The sequence below is a fragment of the Adiantum capillus-veneris genome, chromosome 10 (assembly GCF_014529385.1).
Source record: "Adiantum capillus-veneris isolate H3 chromosome 10, ASM1452938v2, whole genome shotgun sequence".
NCBI classification, from domain to species: domain Eukaryota; kingdom Viridiplantae; phylum Streptophyta; class Polypodiopsida; order Polypodiales; family Pteridaceae; genus Adiantum; species Adiantum capillus-veneris.
The window spans coordinates 155,275,412-155,292,341 of NC_140940.1; the positions used below are offsets into that span (position 1 = coordinate 155,275,412).

The 16,930-nt window shown below is 41.9% G+C and overlaps 1 pseudogene; it reads right to left on the reverse strand.

The window, feature by feature from the left end:
* Positions 1-564: 564 nt before the first annotated feature.
* Positions 565-11,257, reverse strand: LOC147449915 (UDP-glycosyltransferase 85A7-like; annotated as a pseudogene).
* Between the last annotated feature and the right edge of the window lie 5,673 nt (positions 11,258-16,930).

Sequence of the window (16,930 nt, forward strand, 5' to 3'; positions counted from 1 at the left end):
TACACAATACTTGAATGGAGCTAGCAGATACATGTATATTTTTATTTCACCCCTGAAGCATAAAGTATTACAACCATAGACGTAGGTCTCCCAACCATATCATCATCTTTAATCGCTCAAAACTGCCCACACCTTTCTAGCTTACTTTATCACCAGAGCACTTTTTTTGTACCTTTTCTCCTAGATATATAGTAAGTCAACTTTGACCTATAGAAGATATGAGTGAATAAAGATTTCTTTGTATAGTCCCTCATCTCCCCAATCAAGTATCATGCATTACTACTAGTGTCATTGGAGCTAGTCCTAACTCTAACTACATCAAAAAAAATTTAGGATTGTTTTGGATGAAATGAAGAGATTCATTACAATCATATAGACTAAATATTACATGCATCAAACTGTTGCAATGTCCCTGTGAGTAGATAGAGTCTACTTTAAAGATTTGACTATGGCTTGAATATTGGTGTATGCATAGCCTTTGGGTAGAAAGCTCTGAGTACATGTCTCCTTTAAGCACTTGGCACTTTTATGAAGACGTTCTCCTTCTTCTCCCCCGTGTAATGCTCAAATGACCCTCTCTATCTCTTCCCTATCAATCAAACCATTGTTTGTGTTCTCTTTGAAACTGAGACCAACTTTCCATTCTTCAATTGATGAACTTAGCATCCAAGGACTGATCGACAAAGTAAGGCAAGCAAAGCATAGGTACACCTTGGCTTATGGCTTCAATAGTAGAATTCCAACCACAATGAGTAAGAAATCCATGTACAGAAGAGTGGGAAAGTACTTTCACTTGGGCAGCCCAATGTGTGACATAGCCTTTGCCATGACACTTAGATAACAGTGCGTGTCTATCACACGTGTCAATGCAAGAAAATTACCGATGCACTGTGTGCGAGCCGCAAATGTCTCCAAGCACGCAACTAGCCTAAACTAGTAAGCTCAAAGATGGCAATGGTGTGTCACTCACTGCTCTACGCTTGCTGTTGTGGAGGATTCCTCGCCGCGAAGAAGGAGCCGCCGCTGCGCCGCGCTCAACCGCTTCGCTGCCGTCTTCGCAATGCTCGATCGCTCTCTCTCTCTCTCTCTCTCTCTCTCTCTCTCTCTCTCTCTCTCTCTCTCTCTCTCTCTCTCTCTCTCTCTCTCACGCATACACACACATACAAGCAGATGAATAAGAAGAAGATGGAGATGGAGCAAGAGCACTCTTCAATTGCACAAATGAGAGAATCAGTGAATTTTAGGTTTAGTTGACTTTTATATGAGCTCTCCCCATTCACACTTGGGAGCCCATGCTTAGCCAACTAATCCCTTGAATGTTCCAGTTAGAGTGCACCTCTCATCAGCGATCACTCTTACCCTTTTGTTATTGGACCGACAAGCCCGGTACCTGACTCTACCACATAAATAATATGGCATCCGTCTTAGGTGATAGGAATGTGCATGAGGGTTAACATGCCCCCCTTCTTGATGTAGATTTTGTCCTCGAAATCTATTGAGTTGAAGCTCGTTCATTGAGGTGGAAGAGCATTTGAGATGAATGTCCTTAGCCTCCTTCAGTCAGTTCACTGCAAAGTCAAACAACATTGGCACACTAATTGCATTGTCATAAAGGATTAAAAAGCATATGCAGTTGTAGGTAGAAAATTTGATTGGTAATAGAATTTTAAACCATTTGTCAGCAATAAACACTAAATTGCAATATAATCAAACGCATAAACAATTGTAAAGATAAAAAATTAAACAAGTATGGGGTCGCTAATTTAATAGTTGAAAGGCACTAAAGATCGACTATTGATACCATGGGCAAGCTTCTCAATTTTCTTTGGTCAATTAAGTTGTTTAATCGCGAGAGCCAAGTATTTCATGTCCGAGGACTGACTAGAGACTATACCTAGAAGACCTTGTAGTTAAGCTACGACAAAAGGAATTTCTCATGAAATCATCGCCTGACTGATTACCTTTTCTTTGAACCCCCAAAGTCTTTTCACATTGTTTCAACTTTGATGTGTGTGCTTATCTTGTATGCCTTGGGTTTTTTGCTTTTCAATAAAAAGCACCCACACTGGGAACCTCTGGGGCTCTAGTACCATAGGCGATACATGTGAGTGAAGTACCAAATCGAGCTGATATTTCTCTTCCAGCTTAAGATTTTACATTGTTCCACTTTGATTTTTTTGTTTGTTCGTTTTCAACATTTTAATTTTGTAACTTTGGGGGGTCATATAACACTGTTACCCTCCCCAGGCTCATCACACTAGTAAACTCCCTTTATAATAATTAAGCTAAAGGTCAATAGGAACTAAGCCCAGTAGAAAGCCCTAGTACATTGCACACAATGCTGCATAAATTGGATTAAGAACCTACATAACCATTGATAATTAGGAAGGCATTCCCCATAGTATTAAGAGAAGATCTCTAACGCCTAGCTTGGTCAAACTAGCTTAGTCGGATTGCTTGATTTTTAAACCTAGACAAGTGATTATGACAAAAAATTACATTGAATTTAATGTTTGATACTAAGCAAATGCACTGGATATTATGCTACCAATCACAATTAAAGCAGACAAACATGGATGCAAAAAAATAAGAGGCAATGTTAATGGACAAGAAACACCTGTTTGTGTTGATGGTCGCGCTTGATTTGAAGTGTGAATAAGAGAAAGATTCCATGAAGGTCCAAATCCTAACAACAACAACACGTTATGTACACACTAGGAAACACAAAGAATACCTCTGGGAGGCACATCACTGGGAAAAGATACCAACACTTATTGAACACAATTAAAAAACATAAGAAACCCTAACCTAATTATTTGCACTCCCCCTAGAGAGTCAAGGGAATAGGATATTGTAGAGATTGGGGGGAAACCCTAAGGCTAAACCCCTATCCTCGTCGTCGAGAAAAACAAAGTCATCATCTCTGAGACCATATGTGCCATCCGTATAATCATGTAAATCTTCTTCATCATTAGAGGCACCAATGTTTACTAAGAAGGTCACTAGACGTCTATAGTCATCTTGGTCAAAAGGATAGGCTTGTGCAATGGGAGATACACTCTCTACTAAGTATGGATCAGTCGTGGTCAAGAGACGTATCAACCATTCTAACTCCTCGAAATTCCTCTCACATGCTAGCGTACCTACCAAATCCCATTCACAGGCAAGCACCAAAAAGACCATGTGAAACATTTGTGAAAAGTAACAAGGGTACCTCTCACCCAAGGCAGGAGTGGATGACTCTAGCGTACTAGCCATATCTGTACACGCAAATAGATGATGGTTAGAGTGCAAATATTACAAGGATCATGTTCTTGTGCATAATGTGTTTTTATGATTTTGTGTTATGACTCTTGATCTTTTACTTTTTTATCTTGTTTTTGTGAGTATAAGGCTATATACATTCCCTAAGATTGGAGATTGAGAGGTCAGGGAGGAAGGTTGAGAGGGAAGCAAGTGAATGATGGATGCCAGCAAACACTCCCCCCTTCCTTGGGTAGATCATACCTTTTGGAATGATGTCATCACCCTTTGAAACCAGTTGTTCCAGTTGGTAATAGATGAGGATTTTTGCCAGTAGTTTTCTATTACCTTATGTGCCTCGTCGAGTTGCAAGGGTGGTAAGGTACTCTCCCAAGATTGAACTTGAAGTGGTTCATCAAGTGATTCTTGAACATTGGGAGATATGGATTCCTTTGTAGCTTCATGGAGGTCCACTATTATAGGTGGAGGCTGTGGAAAAGCTTTTATCTCTATGGATGCCTTACATGAGGAGCTAGAAGCTTCATTGGACTCCCCCCTGAGCTAGGTGGAATAAATCGTTCTTTCTTTGGTACCCAAACTAGCTCTAGAGCGGGTGTGTAGTACTCTGTAATTTTTTTTTTCCGCGATCATTGATTCGTTTTAGAGCTACGGAATTGGGCGCACATGGGTCAGGTGACAGGTAAGAACACAATCTATGTTTTGGTACCCAGATTTGATCATTTCCTTGATAGTAGCCTTGGACTTCCAATAGTTTTTTAGGAATCCAACGCCACGTTTCCTTACATTTCTTGGAGCGACTGGGATGTTTCTTACAAGGCTTCTGTTTTTTAGCACTAGCTATGGTCGTTAAAGAAGCTTTAGGGACCCACTTGTATGTTTCTTTGTTATATTAGGATGAGTCTTGTCAGAATCTATATGCATTGCTTGTAGCATATTTAAGAGTACGAGCATTTCATCCCCCTCAGGTGTTACCAAGGTCATCCCCCTGTTTCCCCAAGTGTCTATGGTTGCTGAAAGGTGTACCCAATCCACATTGTCCGACTCAGTCATCCCAAGTAGTACATCTATATAAGGAGAATCTTCCCCAATATCAGTGTCCGCTTTACACGTGTAACAATACTGCAATGGGGCCGAGTGAACTGTGGTATCAAATCTACGGTCAATTATAAACCTGTTTCCTAGAGGATGTGCTCGCCTAGTTACAAGATCCACTCGAATGACAGAATCTTGGAACAGCAAGTAGACATGGTTTTTAGAACATTCATGCACCATTTTTGCTTCCCTCATGAAAGGACGTCTAAGATCATCTCCGATGCCATAGTCTGCTTGGAGAAATCCATAACAATGAAGGTAATCCTTATTTTATGTCCAAAGACCTTGATCTTGAGATCTTCTAGCATCCCAATAGGTTTAACAATAAACCTATTGGCCATCTTCACTACTATGGTTGTGGTCGCAAGGTGAGGTCTTCCCATAGTTCCCGAGCAATTTTTAGTCACAATGCTAACCCCAGCGCCACCATCAAGGATTCCCTTCATAGTTAATCCCTTAGTAGTGATTGGTATGGTCACATTGGATTCATCACCCTCAAATTATTGTCCCAACTTGTTAATAGGTATTTCTATAACAAGGTTCTCATCTAGGTTGGGTAGTGGATCTAAGTGTTCCTCCTCTATTGGCATCTCCCCAGCTCCATCCATCTGTGCAAATTGTGGTAGCCCAAACTTTAGTTCTCCATTGAGGAAGGCTCGAAGAGCTGAGACTAGCTCAGGGTCTTTATAAAGTTTGGACATGATGGTGGTTATAACTTTTGAAGACATGAAATCCATCAATTTGGCAATGTTTAACGGCACCTTTTGGGCTTCAGCCCCTTGATGTGGGGAAGATGGGATATCCATTTCTTCGATAGGATCAGGTAGTCCCTCTGTAAACATTCTTTCCATCATGAAGTGAGTATGGCCACTTTCCCATGACTTTAAGTCACTTTCTTCTTGAATGACACTAGGTATGGCTAAGGGTCTATGGACTTGGTGAGGTTGTTATTGCATAGGGAAAACTGTGTCTGTAATCTGGATCTGCCTAGGTGCTGGTTCTAGATCCCTTTGGGTATCTTCTACCAAACTCCTTAATCGCTTGACTCGCTTGATCTCCTCTGTAGGGTTTGGATAAGTTCCTATCTTCTTCTTGGATCCTGGCCATTGTGGATCATGAAGATCTTCCTTCTTGGTTTCTATCTTAGTGGTCATTTTGGTCTCCATGGTTTCTCTTGAATCAGAATCCTCTTCAGCGTCGTTCATATATACGGGGTCGTCACCAGTCCCTATGTTGGTCTTTGAACTGGGGTCTGACTTCGCTGCTTTTTGCGATCTCTTCCTTCATGTTTTCTTCTTTTTCTGAGATTGGGCAATTGATGCCGTGTCTCTTTCCTCAAGGATATAATTTTGTTTTTGGAGCATCGATCGTGTGAGTATGTTTACTCGTACCACAGATGTACTTTGTGATGGCTCCTCGGTAACTTCAATCAAGTTTAATGGCGTAATCTTTGGTGCATTTGGATTATTTGGACATTGGGCAATCAAATGATCTATGCCACATCGATTACACATGAGTATCGGCATTGTAGAAATGATCTCTTGATTGGTTTGCATTAGTGTGGCGTTCTTTTGTAGCCTAATAGGACACTCGGCCACATGATGTGGACCTCCACACTCATAGCATTGAAGAGGTGGTCTCTTAGCAGTGTAATTGATATTTTGGCCTCTTGCCGCAAGAGCAGCTACTTGATATACAGGTTTGACTTGTCCCCAATAGTCCCCTATGTAGTATTGTGGACTTTCTTCAAGAACATCCATCCCATATGCAATATTAGGATCTATATCTTCCTCACAGCCTTCCAAACAAGCAATAGATGACCCACAACCCACTTGATTCACAGAAGTGATTCTCAGATGTGGTGGTTGCGGTCCTAGCACTGGAGGTGGTAAGGGTGTTGATTGGACAACATTTTGGGCCCTAGGGACCATGCGTTGTGACGTTTGTTCAAGAGGTGGGTCCGGCATCAATGCAGGCACTCGAGGTGTGTATGTTCATGCTAAGGTTGGTCTTTTGGCCATCGCGCGCTTAAATACTATGCAATCCTTAGCTTGATGACCATACCTCCCATAGGCATTGTAGTTCCCATTGAATTTTACTCGAAAAGTAGGGCATTCACTGGTACTATGTGGTCCATAGCATACTGAGCACCATTGTTGCTCCCTTCTTGGATACATATGATTGTTTTACGGAGCACGACTGTCTCTAAGACTCTCTTGAATAGCCTTGGTGAGATCTGCTAAAGTCATCTCAGACATCCTTGGCTCCTTAGCAATAGGCTTTAGGGTCATTGGCTGATGCCCCAATGCTTGCGAGCTACTAGATTTAGTCTCAACAGACACTCTTTCTCCTTGAATCATGAAATTATCCTCCAATCGGATCGCATTGGTGGTGAATGCTTCCCAAGTGGTGATACCTCTAATGACTAGGCTATTGTAGATATCCTCATGTCATAATACCCTAATGAATCTATCAAGCAATTGGTTATTGTTGCAGCGTTCATTTGGATTGCAACGAGAATTCAAATGCTTTAAGCGACTAATAAAGTCTCTCACCGACTCTCCTTCCTCTCGTTGGGCTTTCTGGAGCTGAGAGGCTACACCCCAAAGCACTCCCTCTTGTATGTATTCTTTCAAGAACAGTCTCCTAAGAGTAGGGTAAATCGTTTTTTCTTCCACCCTTAGGGTTCTATACCAATCCCCTGCCTTCCCACTTAAGGTTAGGCTTAAAGCATTACTCTTATGCAGGTCATTGCGTTCTCCTAGAGAATCGCATATTTGTTCAAACACTTCGATATGCTTTCTCACATCCCCATCTCCACTAAATTTTTGTGTAAGCTTGGCTATTTGTACTGCCTTACTTCTAGGCTCTCTATCAGGCATGTTACGCATATTCTCAGTAATACATCGACCAATAGCCTGAGCAAATGTTGCCAAGTCACCTAAGTGAGCCGGCACCGTGGGTGAAGGTGCTCCAGAGACTACATATGGAGTAGGTATTGGCATTGGGCTTGGCGTGTAGGAAGCCCTTGGGTTCCACGTTGGGTACGGTGTTGTGCCATGTGGCGGCCCAAAGTTCATATGTGTGGCCCTAGGCATAGCAGATGTCGTATGTGACATGCTAATGCTAGCTGGTATAGTCCCATGGAAATAATAACTTGGTGTTGTGGTTGTGGAGCATAGGTTGTTGAAACAATGGGAGGGGTAGGGACTACATGAGTACAAGGACCTATGGGTGTATACGATTGGTACACGCTTGTAGGTACTATTGCAGGTATTGAGATACCATGTAGTGGTGCTTTACTAACAAATGAGGTCCATGGCGTGTTTCTCCGCATGCCCATCATTGGGGTAGGCATGGTAGCTGTGGTGTCATCAAGGGAAAGATGAGCTAGACTTGGAAAGGTAAAGCTATCACTTGTGGGCTCAGATTGCACTGAGACCAATGGCAAAACAACATATGGAGGATCCGTCATACTTACCGAGGGAGTCTCCATTTGCGATAAGGTCGGTTGTTTATCCTTTCCTGTATCCAAGAATCTCATGAGACCCGTTGAAGGCATGTTGATCCCCTTGTTCTGTCTCTCTAACTCAATGACCCTATGGATGACCTCACAAACTCTTTGTTGTTGATCCTCCACACTAGTAGCACCCATTGTGGATTGTAGTACATCTAACCAATCCACGTGATAGGTGTGACCTGTGTATAGGTCGGTTAGAGTTTTCGTTTGTAGTTTGTACTCCCAGTTCTCATTTAAGAACGCTCCATCTAGGATTGAGGTGCTAGGGGTGTCCTTTGAGCTAGATTCAATGTTGCTTTCTAGGGGCTGGCCCTTAGCGGTTGCTAAGTCAGGAGCACTCGATTGCTCTCCTAGCAAGGATATTGACATAGGGGCTTTTGCTTTTAACTCTCTTCATTGCTTCGCCTTGCGTAAGCTCTCGATTTCCTTTTCCCTTGCTGCAAGGATATACCGCTCAACCTCTTGCACTTTGGCAAGGCTTCTACCATCAGGTAATATAACCTTGGAGGGGAATAGTTCTGAAGAGTCAGGGGGTGCAGTGAATGGAGTATTCACGTGCACATTCTCTAAGGGTATAGGGTCTACGTTGGTCATGAATGGAGAATTTACTTCCCCGCCCCCCTCATTTACAGAACGAGTGGCTCTACTAAAGGTTTCCTTCAAGCGGTTAAGCATGCTTGGCCTTGACCGTGGGCCCATGGCATGCATGTCTTGGCTTGAGCTATCGGGATTAGGCATTGGGAAACCCTCCATGACGTCGTAGTCAGAGGAAGAGTCACTAGCCGCTATGTTTGGGTCTTGGTTTGTACTTCCTTGGGTCCCCGCCGAGGGCCCGGAACCTAAGGTAGGTGGATATTGAGAACTCATGTAAGTCAAAATTCTCTCTAGTTGCTCCATCTCTAGCACCCGACCAGAGCGCAGATGCATGTGCCTTTGGCACCCTACAAGCATCGGTGAATAACCTCGAAGGTTAACCACTTACTTTTTTACGCGTACGTTTTCACTCATTTTTTATGCTTTTTAATGTTTGGTTTTTTTTATTAAAGTGTGTGATAGCTCAAAATGAGCGTATCACTCAGAGGTTCGTGGTGTGCTTTACAGCACAACGTTCGATCACCTGAAGCTCGATTAGTCCTAAAAAAAAGTCGATTTTTAGCCACATGTGAAGCTAAAATATGTAATTTTAAAGGGCGAATGAGGCCTAAGCCTGAGCGTGAGCTTGGGCTTGGGTCTGGGCTTGGGTTTGGGAGATATTCCCGATCCTGGTCCTACCTTTATTTTTTATTTTATTTTTTGGGATAAGGTCGCCGCGGCCTACGCGCGAGCACACACACACTCTACCTACCTACTTACAACTTATACACCTACTGTTACACACTAACACACTTCATTAGCTCTAATGGATCTACTTCCTACTTATTGTACTTTACATTACACAGAACTAACAACTTTAATACTAACACCTTATCACAGAGAAAACACAGTACCTTTCAAAACTTCATTAACAAAGAAATACACAGTAGCAAAAACAAAATCCTTCTTCTCAACACACACACCTTCCTTCCCTACCTTTCCTACAATTGAAATTGCACCACAAAAGAAGCACAGAGTGCCATTCAAGCTTAGTGTATGGCATTCCCAGGCAATGGAACCAAAAATGTGCGCGTCTGTCACACGTCTCAATGCAAGGAACTTGCCGATACACTGTGTGTGAGCCACAACTGGCTCCAAGCATGCAACTAGCCTACACTATTAAGCTCAAAGATGGTGATGGTGTGTCACTCACCGCTCTGCGCTTGCTGTCGTGGAGGATTCCTCACCGCAAAGAAGAAGGAGCCACCACTGCGTCCCACTCAACCGCTTCGCCACCGCCGTGCGGTCGTTGCAATGCTCTCTCTCTCTCTCTCTCTCTCTCTCTCTCTCTCTCTCTCTCTCTCTCTCTCTCTCTCTCTCTCTCTCTCTCGCACAAGGAGATGAAGAAGAAGAAGATGGAGATGGAGCAAGAGAACTCTTCAATTGCACAAATGAGAGAATCATTGAATTTTAGGTTTAGTTGACTTTTATATGAGCTTGCCGCATTCACACTTGGGTGCCCATGATTAGCCAACTAATCCCTTGAATGTTCCAATTAGAGTGCACCTCTCATCGTCGATCGCTCTTACCCTTTTCCTATTGGACCGACAAGCCCAGTACCTGACTCTACCACATAAATAATACGGCGTCCGTCTTAGGTGATAGGAATGCGCGTGAGGGTTAACAATAACAATTCCTCGGGGAATGTTTTGTATGATGCATCCTTTACAAGATTAGGACGGAAAACCCAAAGGAAACGTTTTTGACTAGAAAGAAGGCCAACAACGAGTTCTTCAAATTGAGGGATTGTTAGGGAGGCAAAGCTACCAAAGGAGATAAAAAGAACGTATGAGAACGGTTGTGAGTCTAGCCACCACATGCAAGCTTCATCCTCCTTCCAGAAGCTTGTGGATATCTCCTCTTTGAGTGGCTCCACCAATGGGCCTATACCATAAGTTGGTATGCCTAAGTTCACTTCAAGGGCTACCTCTTCTATCTTTTGTATTGACAACTATGGAATGAGCTCTGCTTGTTGCCTCTTGTAATGCTTGTGACAAATATGTGTACATGTAGCGATTTTCTCCGAGGTGGTCCATGAGATATCCAACTTTTATAGTGGAGGCCCTCTTTGAAAGTGTTACTCTTCAAACTTTCTCTTGCTTCCAATGCTGTCAAGACTACAATTGATGAAAATGGTACACTTGACCAAAAACTACAGGAATATATGTGCCTAATTACCTTTGTGATGTGTGTAAATTCCCAATTGGGGCTGTTTTTTTGTTTCGGGAGCCCGTCGGGAGGGGGGCATTAGGTAAGCAATTGGATAAGGGAACTTTAGGAAGCATAAATAAACGAGGTGAGCTGGAATAAGGCTATTGGTCCCATGCGCTAACATTCGAGGAAGCTGTCATCAACAAGATCATGTTGCTGCAAATTGAGCCATGGCCCATGAACATCTTCCCTGAAAGATGATGCTCAAAGCAAAGACTGGCTCAACAAATAAATACAATTTCCGTCCAGCCTTGCTCTCTTGTATTTGATGTTTATGGGAAGCTAGAAACAAAATGAGAGAGAGAGAGAGAGAGAGAGAGAGAGAGAGAGAGAGAGAGAGAGAGAGACAGATAGATACATAGAAAGAGAGAGAGAGAGAGAGAGAGAGAAAGAGAGAGAGAGAGAGCGACCTTCTTCAAGAGACATGGTTCCTTGTTGGATATGGTGAGCCAGTAGCAGAGCGCTATGACTAGAAGGATAAAGAGCAATTCTAGGTAAGTTGAGTTTGTCGGTTACACTTTGCGTAGAGGTGGTCATGAAGAAATGAGAGTATTATATCAAGAAGTTTGATGGCACAAACTTCACGATATGGAAGCAACATATGCTTGATGTCTTGGTCAATAAGGGCCTTGCAACGCCATTGAAAGAGCGCAGAGAGTGTGTTTACACTGATGAATAGTGGGAGGAGCTTGATGCTCGTGCTATGGCGAACATTCACCTTCACCTTAGTGAGTCCATTTTCTTTACAATCATGGACAAGACTACTGCTGCAAAGGATTAATGGGAGTCATTATGGTCAGTTTGGGATGGCAACAAGAATGCCTCAAATAAGGTTTTTTTTAACAAAAAAAATCATGTGTTTGAATATGAAAGAGGGCAACAATGTTAGTTTACACTTATAAGAGTTCAACAACTTGTTTACAGAATTTACATCTAAGGGACTCAATTTTGACAATAAAGTGAAAGCTATTTTCTTACTATGTTCTTTGATAGGATAACCCTAACCTCATTACATGTGAACCATGCCCAGTACAAGCTCCTCACATCATTATGGGAAGCATGCCTACACCTAGCTCTTTATTTTCATGCCACATGGAACATACACTGGTATAAAAATCCTCATGCACACAACACCTAGCCAGCTAAGTGGATGCCCTAGCATCTGCCACCTCTACTACTCGCATGCATCTCTCCATCTATAAATGGAGTTCCATTGTACAAAATCACTTGTCTCGGTAATATCATTATTATGAATGCGAGCAATATTTATCCTCCATGATTAATAGGTCTTAAAAGTGGTATCCGAGCAATTTGTAAGCCTTACAAGTCTTATTCAGCTATTATTCAAAATATTTAATTAATAAAACATCCAATTTTCCTTTTTGTAAATATCTTTTTTTTCCTTGAGGTGTCTGGCTGCGCTCATGCTAATTGGCATAAGAAGATGGAGAATTGAAGGCAACTGTCCAACTTTGTGGCTCTTTTGACCTCGTCACAATTCTCATTTTGTCCTTGCACTTCCCAAGTTCCAACTGCTTGCTTGGCAGCTCGCCAGCCACCCACTGCCTTACCCGGCTCGTCCTCGCCACCCACAGGCGCCAAGCCCTGCACGCAGCACCATTGCTTTTGCTGATCACCAACGTGAGCTACTATAGTCCTGTCAAAACCCATCAAAGTCTGTGATGAACCCGCCTCATCACCACCTGCTACAGTTCGAAGTGCTGGCAATTGAATTTTCTTGCCATAATAGAAGTTCAAACTGCCCTGTGTCGGCGTAGCCTCATAGCAGGAATCATTGCGAGGGCTTCATCACCTGCAACCTTGTTGGGTCTCGCACGACACTCCTACAGCTTGTCCAGCCTTACGAACCTGCAATTGTTAGTCATCTCCAGCTCTTGTGGGCTCTGCCAACTGCCTCGCACCTGCACTTGGCACTCGGGGAATACTGCGCAACGTCCTTGCCTGCTCGTGTTCACCTCTTGGCGGCATCCACGCATCACCTTGCAAACCAATAAACTCTAAGCCATTACACAAAGCATCTACTTTAGTTTCTTTTTATGCTGGCGGTCGTTCTCACATTGTCACAACCACAACAAGGTCTAATTTCCGACGGCTACTCATTAGCCTTGGCCCAGTGCATATTGGGTTATGACCTAACATTTTGTTAAGCAAGTTGTCATTTCTTGGGCTCCTTTACTCTTCAAGCTAACTTCACGAACCCAAGGCTTTCAAGGCGGTAATATCAAGATTTTTGGCAAATAAAAGAGAACCCTGGACGATCGATTGCAAATTTACCATCAATTGAGGAAGTTCAGAAAACAACATCAACGAAGCGCATCGACTTTATGCTCAAAAACTGGTAAATAAAGTCATAAACTTTTAAATACTTGTAATCAAGGAGTCTGGACACTGCTTGAGAGAGTCTCTCAAGTAAGACTCCTCCGCACAATGAGCACCAAGAATCTGGACAAGTTCAATGGCCAGAACTTTCACACCTGGTAAGTTAAAATTAAAGGGTACCTGATGAAAAAGAACCTATGGGCTGTTGTAAAGCCAATTGGGGAAGGGGAGAGTATCATGACACGAGACGCACATGCACAATTTGTGTCAAAAGACGAGCAAGCCCTAGGCATTATTATCACTGCATTAGATTATAATTATGTTCATTACATAGATGAATGAGAAACTTCATTAAAGGCATGGGAAACCTTGGCACAAATGTTTGGTGCAAAGGCTAAACACTCCAAAATTAGCTTAAAAATGCAGCTTTATGGACTCATGATGGACGCTAATGAAGATTGAGCTAGCCTTATCAATAGGCTTCAATCCATTTGCACTCAATTAGCATCTTTAGATGCTAAAGTAGATGATGAGGACAAAATTGCACATAGTCACAGTAATTAAAGAAAAGGAACCTGTACCTAGGTTGAGATGTGGTCAATTCACTTCAGGATGAAGAAAAGAAGCACTCTAACGATAACTCTACATCAAACGGAGCTTATGTTATCCAGAAGTCTAAGTGCAAGCATTGTGGCAAGCGCAATCACAAATCAAGTGATTGTTTCAAGGTCAAAGCATGCACCCTATGTGGAAATCTTGGTCATACACCCTCAAGATGTTTCAAGAAAACTCAAAAGAGGGATAAAGGCAACGTCAACCTCACATCTGATGGAGAAGGATAAGAGGAGCCATCACAAGCCCTTTTCATCACTGATGTATTGTAAAGGTTTGCAAATACCCTCTAAGCCTCTACATGATGCATCCAAAATGAACCATAGCATGATGTATCCATTTTGAACCATGCTATGATGCTATCAAATTGTGAACCCATGTATTATCTGGAGTGCCTTGTATGAACCATGACTTATTGCATCCATGGAGATCTAGGCATGTATCTTGGGCACATCTAGGATGAAGTTAGGCTTAAGGGGGTGATTGTCAAGATAGCCCTAACCTCATTACATGTGAACCATGCCCAGTAAAAGCTCCTCACATCATTATGGAAGCATGCCTACACCTAGCTATTTATTTTCATGCCACATGGAACATACACTTGTATAAAACTCCTCGTGCACACAACACCTAGCCAGTTAAGTGGATGCACTAGCATCTTCCACCTCTACTACTCCCATGTATCTCTCCATCTATAAATGGAGTTCCATTGTACAAAATCACTTATCTCAATAATATCATTATTATGAATGCGAGCAATATTTATCCGCCGTGATTAATAGGTCTTACATTCTTCGACTTCATCGAGGACATGTTTAACAATGCCATTATTAACTCCACACTTGGAGGTAACCTTTAGTGATGTTACTAGTGCTTTTCGCATAGAAGAGATTAGAAATCGATCTCTTGATACTAGTGGGCATAACAATGCATATATGGCTAGTGAGGGCCGTCACAGGCAAAGAGGTCGCAATCGTAGTCGCGATTGGTTACATGATCACAAGAATACTCATAACAAGAGTCTTTGCCCTGCCCTATGAAATGTAGGATGCTATGATTACCACAAGAAAGGATATTTGAAGAAAGATTGTTGGATTTTGAAATGTGAAAAGAATAAATCCATTGTCAAGTCCGACCCTCCTAAGAGTAGTGTGAAGATTGAGGAGCTCGATGTAGTTGATTCTCCTCAAGTTACGGTTGTTCTTGATGGGCCACAATTGTCAAATGGCTTGATATTCGCTTTTGACTTGATTCCTTATGCATTATTGGCTCTTGATGAGTGTTACACACAAAAATGGATCATTGACTCAGGTGCCAGTTTCCATGTTTCTCCCCATAGGGAATGGTTCTCCAGTTACGCTCCTATGTATAGTTCGGTCAAGCTATGCAACTTGTATCAAGTTGACATTTGTGGCACTAGAGATGTGAAGTTATGCATGCATAATGACATTCAGCTTATGCTTTGAGGTAACAAACATGTGACTAAGATTTTAGTGTCAGTCAGTCAACTTGATGATTTGGGCTATAATATAATTTTTGACAATGGCTCCTAGATGATTCGCAAGGGAAATATTTGGTTATTTTGAAGGGCCAAAATTCTAGCTCATTGTTTGGGCTACTTACTTGTCTTAAACTATTTTGATTTTAGGATGTTTGAGCATTGGAAAACAGAATAGAACTACCTCTTCACCATTGAATCAAGAGTTAGGGAATTCTCTAGACTTAGTACATAGTGATTACTATGGGACTATGCTCCATAAATCTTGAGAGGGTGGGGGGGGGATTAGATTTCCTAACATTTATAGATGACTCTACTAGGAAGGTGTTGGTTTACCTCTTTGAAGAGGAAAGACAAAGCCTTCGCTACATTTTAGAAATTCCTTGCAATGGTAGAGAACTGCTCATGCAAGAAGTTAAAGGTTTTGCACTCTGACGATGAGGGAGACTATGTCTCCACTAAGTTCTAGAATTTTTTTAGAAAAAGAGGCATTAGATGATAGTTTACTCTGCTGTACACACCTACTCAAAATGACATTATTCAGCATATGAATATAATAATCCAAGAAAAATTCACAACCATGTTGTCTATGGCAAACTTGCCTCTAGAGTTTTGGGGAGAGGCTTCTATGATAATAGTATACATCATCAATCGATCGCCTAGTACACCATTAAACTATAAGTTGCCATTGGAGATGTGGATTGGAAAAAAGTCAAACTACAATAGATTATGTGTATTTCGGTGTGAGGCATTCTCACCTCCCTAAAGATCTACATAAGAAGCTAGACCCCAAATCACAAAAATGCATCTTCATTGGATATGGTGCAAATGGAGAGATGGGCTATCCTCTGTAACACATGGAATCTAAAAAATTTATTATGCGGCTTACAAGTTATCTTCAATGAGTCAAAGATGCACAGACAGTGCTACAGACGGATGCGCGGAAAGCCCTACAAAATAGCAAAAAAACAACATACTGCAAGCCATAATCGACAAAACTGTATACCTGACAAAAAACACATGCACCATAATTGTTGCCATACACGAACAGAGAGAGATAGAGAGCGAAAGTGCACGTGCACACGCACCTCCTAGAGCGGAGTGCTACGCCAGAACAATTTCAAGATCAAATTACAAGGAAAGGTGATGTTTGACAAACCATGTTCTATGGTTAACATGGGATGTATCCAAAGGTCTAAATGATCATGCTTAACAAGTGAAGGTAAAAATCACTTCAAACTTTCAAAGGTAGATACCTCCAAGCGGTTCAACTTAACCTGAGTTTAAAGCTATAGGATGATTGCGACAAGAATTGCATACTGGATGTCATTAGAGAAAGATAAAAATAAAAATAAAAATTAAATAAGATGCTTGTGTCAATTGATGCAAGCTTCCCCTATTGACATTCGTATAAACGATAACGCTCAATGATTTTTAAGTCACATTTGTTGAATCAGGGTCACACCATACATTGAGGGCACATGGCTAGAAGCCAACATTGGTTCGTTTGTTGACGAAATGTTAGCAAAATCCCTTATTGACCTCTCCTAGAAGAGTCAAAAGCAAGAAATGTTTGCCAAAAGTCCATAAAGAGAATGGCACACATGATTGAGAATCCACAAAAGAACTACTGGGACTGTTTTATACCAAAGGTGAAGGATCATTTGTCAAGCTTCTTTTGCAAACAGCCTGCACCCTTGGTAAAAACGGAGGTGTAGATGAACAAGATACGTCTACTCGATCTCATGAGCACACCGACT